This window comes from Bos taurus, chromosome 22 (genome assembly GCF_002263795.3).
Source record: "Bos taurus isolate L1 Dominette 01449 registration number 42190680 breed Hereford chromosome 22, ARS-UCD2.0, whole genome shotgun sequence".
NCBI lineage: Eukaryota > Metazoa > Chordata > Mammalia > Artiodactyla > Bovidae > Bos > Bos taurus.
The window spans coordinates 52,680,960-52,694,621 of record NC_037349.1 but is presented as its reverse complement, the minus strand read 5'-3'; positions in this window follow the sequence as shown (position 1 = coordinate 52,694,621).

The following is a 13,662-nucleotide window of genomic DNA, read 5'->3' as shown; positions in this document are numbered from 1 at the left end:
CCCGCCCCGCCCCATCCCGCCCCCACCTATGGGGTCATCAGAGGGGCGGGGCCTGGGCCAGGCAGCGCCACGGAGTTGTGACTCAGGCGAGTCCTTTCTCTTCCCCGGCTCTGAGCGGACTCATTAATGAGTGACTCCCAGATGCCTGACATCCCCTGGCCAAGGTCCCTGGCCACAGAGAGTGACAGCCACGCCACTGCCGCACAGAGATGCGTCCATCACTCCCTGTAGGGCTGGATTAGGCCTTTCCTGGCATTTCCCTCCCCTTCTTGTTGGCAGTGAAAATTTAAATTCCTCAATATAAACGCTGCACTGAACGTTAGCAACACTGAGTTAGGCATGATACTGATATCTTTTTAAAAATCTACATCCACATGAAAAGAACCATTGGTAAAATGCAAATTAAAATCACGGTGAGATATCACTACACATCTAATAGACTGGCTAAACTTTGAAAATTGTGACAACACCAAATACTGACACAGATGCAGATATGCAGGACCACTCATACACCGTGGTAGGAATGTAAAATATTACAGCCACTTTGGGAAACAGATCTGCAGTTTCTTATAAAACAGAATGTGCAATTACCATATGACTCAGTAATTGCACTCCTGGGCATTTATCCCAGTGAAATAAAGATTTACATACACACTCGTACAGGCACAAACACACAAATACTTCGACAAATGTTTATAGTGGCTAAATTCATGGTAGCCAACATCTGGAAACAACCTTGTAATAGAATAATGGCTTCCCAGAGAAATTCCCATTCTAATCACTGGAACTTGTGACTATATTACCTTACATGGCAAAAAGAATGTGATAAAATTTAAAACTCTGGAGAAAAGATTAACCTAGATTGCATACATAAAAGTGGCCACAATGCTTTGCAGCTCCTCCTGTCAAGAGACAAAATCAGGGGCTTCCTTAGTGACTCAGTGGTAAAGAGTCTGCCTGCCCATGTAGGAGACATGGGATTGATCCCTGATCTGGGAAGATCTCGAATGACGTGAGTAACCAAGATGTGTGTCTCAACTACTGAGTCTGTGCTCTGGAGCCTGGAAGCTGCAGCTGCTGAGCCCACATGCCGTAACTACTAAACTGGGAGTCGTAGAGCCCACGCCCTGCGACCAGAGAAGCCGCTGCAATGGAAAACCTATGCACTGGGACTAGAGAGTGGCTCCTGCTCGCCACAGCTAGAGAAAAGCCCACATGGCAATGGAGACTGCTCAGACAGCTGAAAATAAAGAAATGAAATAATTCTTTTAAATCACTAGGAAGAGAACTCAATAGTTTTTTTAAAAAAAGAGAGAGGCAAAGTCAGACTGTGATAGAAGCAGCCACGTCGTGCTGTGCTGTGCTCAGTCGCTTCAGTTGTGTCCGACTCTTTGCGAGCTGACGGACTGCAGCCCGCCAGGCTCCTCTGGCCACAGGATTCTCCGGGCATGAATAATGGAGTGCGTTGCCATGCCCTCCTTCAGGGGATTTTCCCAACCCAGGGATCAAACCCACATCTCTTATGTCTCCTGCATTGGCAAGAGGGTTCTTTCCTACCAGCACCACCTTGGAAGCCCCACTTGGTCTATCGGTTCAGTCGCTCAGTCATGTCCGACTCTTTGCGACCCCATGGACGCAAGGCTTCCCAATCCATCACCAACTCCCGGAGTTTGCTCAAACTCATGTCCATTGAGTCGGTGATGCCATCCAACCATCTCATCCTCTGCCGTCCCCTTCTCCTCCTGTCTTCAATCTTGCGCAGCATCAGGATCTTTTCCAGTGAGTTCTTCACATCAAGTGGCCAAAGTATTGGTCTATATGACCTGGCAAATCCTATGGTGCTAGAGTTTGCCGTGGTGAATTAAAATGCTTGTAAGAAGCCTTTGCTATGTCCTAATTAGAGAGTCACTGTATAGATCCCTACAGTTCTGAAGCAAGACCACACACTCTGCTGCAAAGAAACTATATTCTTTGAAAAGCAACTTCTGGCACACTACTGAATCCTAAAAAGAAACTAAATACCAGACCACAGGACATTATGTGACTAAGAGACCAGTGCCTCCTATCATAAGGTGAATATTTAGCCAAATTAAGTCATAAACTCAGTTAGAAAAAGCAAATTCACCACTCATTGGAAGCCATATATTTGGGATTAGATCATGGCAGGTCCTGAAGACACAAGTAAGCTGTGCAAAGAAAAGGCGTAGACACCACCATCCCCCATCATGGCACTTATCTGTATTGAACTGAAGCTTCTCCATCAGTTCACACTCATAGCCTGATAGGCAGGATCCTATGACCAATTGATGAAAGAAGAAAAAACCTGGGCCTGGTTCACAGATGGGCTCAAAATCTTAGTGCCAGCTGAAAAGAGACAGCTGTGGCACTAGAACCTCATTGAGTAGTTACATATGCACATGTACATTCTTTATATAGCCAGCATTGCCTGCTGATAATGCCTTTGCTGACACAACTCTCAGTGGACTCAAGAAACATGTAACTTGCCATCATGGAATCCTGAGTAACATCACCTGACATACAGGGGCCTGCTTTTTGATCAGGAAGGTGCCAAGTAGGTACGTGGTTAAAGGATCACTGGAACAGTCATAAACTTCATTATATAGAAGTTAGAGGATTGATCAAATACTGGAATGGCCTCTGTATTAGTTTTCTCTGTTCTGTAACAAATACAAATTCAGTGGCTTAAAACACATTTACTACACATTTACTATCTTACAGTTCCTGTGGGCCAGGAGTCCAGGCACAGTTTACCTGGGTCTTCTGTAAGGCTGCAGTCAAGGTGTCAGCCAGGGCCAGGTTCTCATCCACCGGGAGACTCGACTGGAGAAGAGTTTCCTTCCAAGCTCAGTCAGTTGTTGCCTGAATTTGTTTTCTGCTGTTGTGGAACTCATGGCAGCTTGCTTTTCCAAAGCTAGCCAGGGCGAGAAAGACACAGAATGAGTCCTCAGCAAGGTAAGAGTTTTACATATTGCAACATAATGTTAAGGGTGACATCCCACTCCTGAAATCAATCAATCAGATTCACTTTTCAAATTTCCTTGATGGGGAAGTAAAAATGACTAATTTTATTAAGTAGTGACCTTTTGGTCCACATTTATTTAAGATTCGGGGTGATGAAATGACAATTATGCACAAAGCACTTCTGCTGTATAAAAAAGTTTTTTGGACTCTTTGGGAGAGGGAGAGGGTGGGATGATTTGGGAGAATGGCATTGAAACATGTATAATATCATATATGAAATGAGTCACCAGTCCAGGTTTGATGCATGATACTGGATGCTTGGGGCTGGTGCCCTGGGACGACCCAGAGGGAGGGTAGGGGAGGGAGGAGGGAGGAGGGTTCAGGATGGGGAACACGTGTATACCTGTGGCAGATTCATATTGATATATGGCAAAATCAATACAATATTGTAAAGTTAAAAAATAAAATAAATAAATAAATGGAAAAAAAATCATTGAATTGTACACTAAAAGTGAGTGAATTTTATGATATGTAAATTATGCCTCAATAAAAGTTTTCAGAAACCTGAAAAAAAATAATAAATTAAAAAAAAAATCCAAAGAGCAGAAATACACCAAACAGCAAATAGGTCCAAGATGAAATGTTTAAAAATAATGGATTATTTCCATTATCTGAATGGTGGAGACTGTTTCAGAGTTTTTATATATATCAAAACACATTTAATTGTTCACTTAAAATATATGAATTGCATTTTATGTAAATTACCCATCAATAAAGCTCTGGGGAAAAAAAAGTAGGATGTTCACTCAAGCAAACTGTACATCTGTTAAGCTGACTTATCAGCTTTTATCATGGGATATCAGTTTTACTTAAAAGAGTGACTAATAAATTGTGGTAATTTAGACTTGCATATTTGGCAGACATATGATCAAGAATAAAGTTTTTTTAAAGAGTCTGCAACTTTTAAGAAAACAAGTGACAGTATTTGTTGCCAATGATAAGATTTGAGCTTAGAGGTGAAAAGTTTCGGAAAATTTATATTTGCTCTCATGAGTTCAACACCTTTCCAATAGTTAAATACTTTTCTGACAACAGTAGTGGTAACATGAGTGAGTGTGATTTTTTATTATGTAATGAAATGTGTCAACATTTGGGAATTCTATATAACAAAGTGAACCAATATTTTTCAATGATTTACAAAATTATGCATAGTTTCAAAAGATCCATTAGAAGTGAAAGATAGGCTTCTGAAGTTCAGTGTATTTTCATATCCTTACTTGTCATCTGTGCCTTCTTTCTATAAAATGTTTGCTCATAATATCTACTCAGTTTTACATTTGAGCTGATTTTAAAGTACTTTCTGTTTAGTTTTTTTATATGCGTCCTAATCTTTTGTTGGAGTGTTGGTGTTGGAGAAGACTCTTGAGAGTCCCTTGCACTGCAAGGAGATCCAACCAGTCCATCCTAAAGGAAATAAGTCCTGAATATTCATTGGAAGGACTGATGCTGAAGATGAAGCTCCAATACTTCAGCCACCTGATGCGAAGAACCGACTCATTGGAAAAGACCCTGATGCTGGTAAAGATTGAAGGCAGAAGGAGAAAAGGACAACAGAGGATGACATGGTTGGATGGCATCACCAACTCAATGGACATGAGTTTGAGCAAGCTCCAGGAGATGGTGATGGAAAGGGAAGTCTGGCGTGCTGCACTCCATGGGGTCTCAAAGAGTCAGACACAACTGAGTGACTGAACTGAATCCTTTGTTAGTAATGGGTATTTCAATTATCATTCATAATCATGATTTGTCTTGTCACTTGATTACATGTTTTGATGAACAAAAGTTATTTAACTATAATGCAGTCAGAAGTAACCATCTTTTTCTTTATCATCTATGCTTCTGGGGTCTTATTTTTAAAAGCCTTCCCCACCCTGGGGTTTTAAAGGTACTGTCCTATATTTTCTTCTAAAAGTTTTAAACTTCTGTTTCTCATGTTTAGTCTTTCATCCATGTAGTTATTAAATACATAGCATGAGACAGGAATTCAGTTTCACTTTTTTCTACTTAACCATGTCTCCTAACACTATGTACTGAATGGCCTACTATGCCCCCATTCATCAACAGTGCCACCTCTTTTATATATATATACGTGTCCATAGATACTGAGTCTGTTTCTGGCCTCTCCAGTCTTTCCATCGTTCAATTTACCTATGTCTGTGCCAGTACTATGGTTTCTTGACCACCAGAGCTTTTGCGCATCAACATATGAGAGAATGCATTCTCCTACCTCAACTTCTTCATTAGGGTTTTGGCTACTCTTGGTACTCCATACACGTTTTAAAATAAGTTTGACAGTTATTTAAACTGTTGAACATTCTATTTGAATTGCATTAAATCTAAAGACCATTTTGGGGAGAACTGCCATATTCATGGTATTACCCTTTCCTATTCATGAACCTGGGGTATCTCTCCTATTTAGATCTTCCTTCACATCTTTCAATAAAATTTCATAAATGTTCCCATAAAGTCATGCACATCTTTCAGAAATGCAATTTTGTTATTCTTTTATTTAATAATGCTATCAAATTACTTTATCAGTTTGGAAAGTTTGTAGATTTTGATGGGTTTCTATACTGACAACCAGGTTATGTACAAATAATTATATTTTTTCTGTAATGAACATGTTCTCTTTGCTCTTCATGAACATTCTCTCATTCTGTTTTGGGTAGTCCTGTCTTGCTTAAAAAAAAAAAAACTAAAAATTATAAATTGTTTACACAGTCATGATTTTAGATATCTGTTATTTCTTCTTTGCTCACTTTATTTGTTAAGGTACAGGCTAAAATGTGGTAACAGAGATATCTGAAGATACAGTGGCAAAAATAACAAAGTTTACTTCTCTCATACCCGTCCACCTATAGGCAACCCAGGTCAGTTTCTGCCACCCTTAAAATGGGCATACACCTGCATCCAAGATGGCACCTCCATCTTCCTCACCTTCCACTTTGGGAAGGGGAAAGAGCCAAGAAAGTCTGCCCATGTCTGCCGAGGTCCACCCCGGCTGATCCAGGGTATTCGAAGCGGGGACGGCGTCAGCGAATACACTGGCTTTAATTAAATATTAATTAGAGATATAAAGAGTAATAGAATGAGGATAGCTCAGCAGGAAAATTCAGTGGAGAAAAGAAGCTGAGTAGCTTGGTTTACGCGGGAAACCAATAAAACTTCAAGACAAGAAGTTTGCACCACTTACGTAGGCCGCAGGCATCCTTCCGTTCTCCCAAAGGAGAGGAGACACTGAGGCCTCCCCGGTTGGATCTTAGAAGCCCAGGCATAATTAGTAAGCATGGCTGGCTCCGCGCTCCAGATGGAGACTCAGCCAGAGTTTGAGAGAGAGGGAGACATGGGGAGACCAGTATTTCGAGGAACTGATCCCAATTCTTTATTTTCCAGAGTCTGTTTTTATACACTGAGATGTTATACAAAAGTCACGCGGGGACAGCAGTCCTGACTTTTATTAAAGTCAGGTGCTTCATACAAATGTATACAGAGGTCTTAGTGGTGTTACATCATCTTCTGGCCAGGGGGGCCTGCTGACAATTTATGACCCTCTCCTTGTGACAGCGGTCAGTCAACCAGAACACTTATTTCTCCATGGGTGATTATTTTTGAAACAGATGCCACCCAAATAAAGTTACATTCCTATAGGGTGAGGGTGTAGTGGGTTTTAGTTAAAGAAAGAATTTACTTAGCCTAAGGTCCAATGTAATTAATATCAAAGTTTAATACTTATTTCTTCTATATATTCATTAACGTGTATAAGGGCAGGGGATGTGGAAACTTAGCAGTAAACATTGGCTCAACAAATGAAAAACCCTTCACCAATACAATTTCTAATCAGCCCACTATACTTATACTAATAGTTTTTTAACTTCTCTAAAGAACCTGTTTTTAGAAGGTTTAAAGCATCTCATGCCTCTCACGGTTGGGAGGCTGTGAGCAATCACATGTGGCCGGACAAGCCTGTCAGGCAGGCTAGAGAACCTTCAGAGGAGTTTGTAGGTTGAAACACTCCTATCACACCCAGGAATTATTATTAACTGGAGCTCTAAGTTAACTCCTTCTCCAAAAGAGGTGGTGGGGGACAGTCCCCTGTAAAGTCAGAGGTGTAGGTGAGAGCAAAAGTAGTAAAGTAGGCAGGCTCTGGTTATGGGGGTAGATGCTCGAGAATTTCCAGGGGGACTCCTGAGGCTCGATCCCGCCTTTGTGTATGTCGAGCCTCCTTCCTCATGACCTTTGCCATTGGCGGAGTGCCTCCCGCTGGCTCCCTGCACATGTCCCTTTGAAAGGCACATCCCTCCAACAGCACACATTACTTCTATTTACATCTGCTGCTGCTGCTGCTAAGTCGCTTCAGTCATGTTCGACTCTGTGCGACCCCATAGACAGCAGCCCACCAGGCTCCCCCGTCCCTGGGATTGTCCAGGCAAGAACACTGGAGTGGGTTGCCATTTCCTTCTCCAATACATGAAAGTGAAAAGTGAAAGTGAAGTCGCTCATTCGTGTCCGACTTTTAGCAACCCCATGGACTGCAGCCCACCAGGCTCCTCCATCCATGGGTTTTTCCAGGCAAGAGCACTGGAGTGGGTTGCCATTGCTAATGAAACATAAATTAGATACATGGTCCCCCTAGGCTTCAAGGGAAGCTGACAAAGGTAATTTTTAAGTGGGTGACCACCCAGATCACTCAGGATCCATTTTACCAGTTTGGTGTACCCATCCCCAAACTGCTCTGGTTACAGCTACTAAGAACTCACACTTGCATCATTCTCAGGAGGTTTACCTTTGAGAACATGGAGTCTCATTACAGGAGGTGACAAGGAGTTGCATTCCTACTTCTGATCCTTCCAGTCATCCTGGCTTCCAGTGTGCCCAGTGATTTAGTGGTACTAGGGCACAAAAGCCCAGCTCCTGTGCCTTAAGACTGGAAGAATTCTCTAGTATAACACAGATCCCAGAATTATGCTAAGCATAGACGTCACCTATCATCACTTTCTTACTAAACTTTTTCCCCTTACCTATCCTGCTTCCTTCACACTCATACAGGTTTCCCCTGAAAATAACCCTCTTAAGTGTTTGAACATGAATCCCTGTCTCAGAATTTGCTTCTAGAGAAATGATCCAGTGGGTGCTGGAGCTGGCTTGTACCAGTTCACGAGAGCCAGTAGTTAATTTGCAGCAATTTTGTGAGCTAGTTGTTTAAAATTACTATTATTGTTGAAAATTAAAGTATAAAGCCTACAGTTAAAGAAATTACATTAAAAACAAAGGTAATAAATAATCAAAAGCCATCACTTTTGCATTATTTTACTGTATTTACCTGTGCTCTTGGGGTTATGTCTACTGTAGCTGTATGGTAGAAATTCTGTATAATGGTGCACATCTCTTCCCAACTCCAGACTCAATAATGTCATGTTACTTAACTTATATGCAGAGTACATCATGAGAATCGCTGGGCTGGAAGAAGCACAAGCCGGAATCGAGATTGCCAGAAGAAATATCAATAACCTCAGATATGCAGATGACACCACCCTTATGGCAGAAAGTGAAGAGGAACTAAAAAGCTTCTTGATGAAAGTGAAAGAGGAGAGTGAAAAAGTTGGCTTAAAGCTCAACATTCAGAAAACTAAGATCATGGCATCTGGTCCCATCACTTCATGGGAAATAGATGGGGAAACAGTGGAAACAGTGTCAGACTTTATTTTGGGGGGCTCCAAAATCACTGCAGATGGTGATTGAAGCCATGAAATTAAAAGATGCTTACTCCTTGGAAGGAAAGTTATGACGAACCTAGATAGCATATTAAAAAAGCAGAGACATTACTTTGCCAACAAAGGTTCATCTAGTCAAGGCTATGGTTTTTCCTGTGGTCATGTATGGATGTGAGAGTTGGACTGTGAAGAAATCTGAGCACCGAAGAATTGATGCTTTTGAACTGTGATGTTGGAGAAGACTCTTGAGAGTCCCTTGGACTGCAAGGAAATCCAACCAGTCCATACTAAAGGAGATCAGTCCTGGGTATTCTTTGGAAGGACTGATGTTGAAGCTGAAACTCCAATACTTTGGCCATCTCATGCAAAGAGTTGACTCATTGGAAAAGACCCTGATGCTGGGAGGGATTGGGAGCAGGAGGAGAAGGGGACGACAGAGGATGAGATGGCTGGATGGCATCACCGACTCAATGGACATGAGTTTGGGTAAACTCCAGGAGTCCATGATGGACAGGGAGGCCTGGCGTGCTGCAATTCATGGGGTCGCAAAGAGTTGGACACGACTGAGAGACTGAACTGAACTGAACTGAATAGTTTGAAATAAGCCTGGATGGAAGTATTTCTATCACAGAAATGTGCAAATGTTACAGATCAGGACTTTTTTCCCCTACAGAGCAACTTGTTAAAAATTTTCAGGTACCTTATGAGAATTACCTAAGGCATCAGGTCATTGCATAAGACATCTACTGTTACAAAAGGAGAAGAGAATGGATATTGGGGCTAATTAGAATGCCACATAGGCCTATTTTTGTTAAAAGCTGGAGGCAAAAGTTTCATAAAGTGAAATACACAGATCTTAAATGCATGATTTAATGTTTTAATGAATATATGGGACCCTGTAACGACCATCTCAATCAAGATATAGAACATTTTGCAGTTCACTGATGGTCCAGTGGTTAAGAATTTGCCTGCCAATGGGTACACAGGTTTGATCCCTGGTCTGGGAAGATTCCACATACCATAAGGCAACTAAGCCCATGCGCCACAACTACTAAGCCTGTGATCTAGAGCCCTAGAGCTGAAACTAATGAAGCCAGCGTGCCTAGAGCCCAAGCTCTGCAACAAGAGAAGTGAGTGAAGTCGCTCAGTCATGTCTGACTCTTCGCAATACCATGGGCTGTAGTCTACCAGGCTTCTCTTGTCCATGGGATTTTCCAGGCAAGAGTACTGGAGTGGGTTGTCATTTCCTTCTCCAGGAGATCTTCCTGACCCAGGGATTGAACCCAGGTCTCCTGCATTGCAGGCAGACACTTTACCGTCTGAGCCACCAGGGAAGCCCTCACCACAACTAAAGAAAGCCTGCTTGCAGCAATGAAGACCCAGTGCAGCCAAAAAAATATTAAGTAAATAAGTAATCTTAAAAAGAGGTATAGAACATGTCAAAACCCCAGAGAGTGTCTGTGTGCCCTCTTCAAATCCATCACAGGCAACTGCAGGTTACCTGTTTTGCTTGTTTGGTCTTCACATAAGTGGAATCAGAATACTGCACTCTTCCAGGTCTGACTTCATTCAGTCAACATAATGTTTTTGAATTTCATTCATGTTCCTGTATATAACAGCCCTTTATTCTCTTTTATTGCCAAGTTGTATTTTAGTGACTATCGTTTATCTGTTGACAGACATTTGAGTTGTTTCCGGATTTGAGCTATTATGAATAAAGATGCTGTGAACATTCGCAAGTCTTTGACTATACATTGTTGCTTCTTTATTCTAGTCTGTGGCTTTTATTTTCATTTTCTTAACAGTGTCTTTGAAAGAATAGAAGATTTTCATTTTGATGAAACCCAATCTTTTTTTTTTCCTAAATGGTTCATGCTTTTCCCACCCTATATAAAGAATCTTTGCCTACTCAAGGGTCACAGAGATTCTTCTTCCAAGTTTCTTACATTTAGTTCTATAATCCATTTTGAGTTAATTTTTCTATATACTTCAAGGTAAGGATTGAGGTGCTTTATTTTTTATTTATTTTGTATAGGAATGTCCCATTGTTCCAGCATCATTTGTAAAAATAAAACTATCCTATCTCCAGGTGAGTTATCTTTGCACCTTTGTTAAAATCAACTGGCCATATAAATGTGGATCTATTTCTTAACTCTTGATTATATTCCCTCGATCTATATGTCTGCCCTTATGCCAATACCACATTGTCTTGATTACTATACCTATATATTAAGTCTTGACTATCCTGTAGTTCTTTATTTTGCTTATTCTAGGCCCTTTGCTTTTCCACATATATTTTAGAATCAACTTTTCAATTTGTACAACAAAAGCTCAGGCTTGAAAAACATGAAATTTTTTCAAATTTGGAAATATCACACTATCAAATTTCAAGACTAACTACAAAGCTATAGTAACTAGGACACTGTGAAGTTAGCATAAAAATATACAAATAGATAAGGAATTGAACAGAGTCCCAAAATAGGTGCACATATATCCTGAAAGATGATGCTGTGAAAGTGCTGCACTCAACATGCCAGCAAATTTGGAAAACTCAGCAGTGGCCACAGGACTGGAAAAGGTCAGTTTTCATTCCAATCTCAAAGAAAGGCAATGCCAAAGAATGCTCAAACTACCGCACAACTGCACTCATCTCACACGCTAGTAATGCTCAAAATTCTCCAAGCCAGGCTTCAGCAATATGTGAACCGTGAACTTCCTGATGTTCAAGCTGGTTTTAGAAAAGGCAGAGGAACCACAGATCAAATTGCCAACATCCGCTGGATTATGGAAAAAGCAAGAGAGTTCCAGAGAAGCATCTATTTCTGCTTTATTGACTATGCCAAAGCCTTTGACTGTGTGGATCACAATAAACTGTGGAAAATTCTGAAAGAGATGGGCATACCAGACCACCTGATCTGCCTCTTGAGAAATTTGTATGCAGGTCAGGAAGCAACAGTTAGAACTGGACATGGAACAACAGACTGGTTCCAAATAGGAAAAGGAGTACGTCAAGGCTGTATATTGTCACCCTGTTTATTTAACTTATATGCAGAGTACATCATGAGAAATGCTGGACTGGAAGAAACACAAGCTGGAATCAAGATTGCCAGGAGAAATATCAATAACCTCAGATATGCAGATGACACCACCCTTATGGCAGAAAGTGAAGAGGAACTAAAAAGCCTATTGATGAAAGTGAAAGTGGAGAGTTAAAAAGTTGGCTTAAAGCTCAACATTCAGAAAACGAAGATCATGGCATCCAGTCCCACCACTTCATGGGAAATAGATGGGGAAACAGTGGAAACAGTGTCAGACTTTATTTTTCTGGGCTCCGAAATCACTACAGATGGTGACTGCAGCCATGAAATTAAAAGACGCTTACTCCTTGGAAGGAAAGTTATGACCAACCTAGATAGCATATTCAAAAGCAGAGACATTACTTTGCCAACAAAGGTCTGTCTAGTCAAGGCTATGGTTTTTCCTGTGGTCATGTATGGATGTGAGAATTGGACTGTGAAGAAGGCTGAGTGCTGAAGAATTGATGCTTTTGAACTGTGATGTTGGAGAAGACTCTTGAGAGTCCCTTGGACTGCAAGGAGATCCAACCAGTCCATTCTGAAGGAGATCAGCCCTGGGATTTCTTTGGAAGGAACGATGCTAAAGCTGAAACTCTAGTCTTTGGCCACCTCATGTGAAGAATTGACTCATTGGAAAAGATTCTGATGCTGGGAGGGATTGGGGGCAAGAGGAGAAGGGGACAACAGAGGATGAGATGGCTGGATGGCATCACTGACTCGATGGACGTGAGTCTGAGTCAACTCCGGGAGGAGGTGATGGACAGGGTGCTGCGATTCATGGGGTCGCAAAGAGTTGGACATGACTGAGCGACTGATCTGATCTGATATACTGTCAATTAATTTTTGATAAAGCACCAATGCAAATCAATGTGAAAATAAATGTATTTTCGACAAATGGTACTGGTATTGGATAAACATTAGAGAAAATCAAACCTTGTTCCCTATTTCACACTGCATCCCCAAATTTAATAAACCTCAGACTTCAATGTAAAAGCTAAAATTATAAAGCTTAGGGAGAAAAAATAGAAGAAAAATCTTTGCAACCACAAGTTAAAAAGTGAAAAAAAGCAAGCCACAGACTTAGGAATGAATAAAAAGATAAGTCTCTTGATTTAAAATGAGCAAAAGAATTAGAAAGTTGATTCACAAAAGAAGATACACATATGAGCAATAGTACAGGAAAATGCACTCAATATCATTAGTTACAGGGAAATGCAAATTAAAACCTCAGCGAGAGACCACTTCATACCTGTTAGAACTGGCGATCTTCACCAGGTCCTGAGGAGGGAGGATATGGATCAAGCGGAACCACCATTTACTGCTAGTAGGAGCGTCAGTTCAGTTCAGTCGCTCAGTCGTGTCTGACTCTTTGAGACCCCATGGACTGCAGCATGCCAGGCCTCCCTGTCCATCATCAACTCCTGGAGTTTGCTCAGTCTCGTATCCATTGAGTCAGTGATGCCATCCAACCATCTCAGCCTCTGTCGTCCTTCTCCTCCTGCCTTCAGGATCTTTCCCAGCATCAGGATCTTTTCAAGTGAGTCACTTCTTTGCATCAGGTGGCCAAATTACTGGAGTTTCAGCTTTAGCATCAGTCCTTCCAATGAATATTCAGGACTGATTTCCTTTAGGATTGATTGCTTTCATCTCCTTGCAATCCAAGAGACTCTCAAGAGTTTTCTCCAACACCATAGTTCAAAAGCATCAATTTTTTGGTGCTCAGCTTTCTTTATGAGCCAACTCTCACATCCATACACGACTACTGGAAAAACCATAGCTTTGACTAGACAGACCTTTGTCAGCAAAGAAATGTCTCTGCTTTTTAATATGCT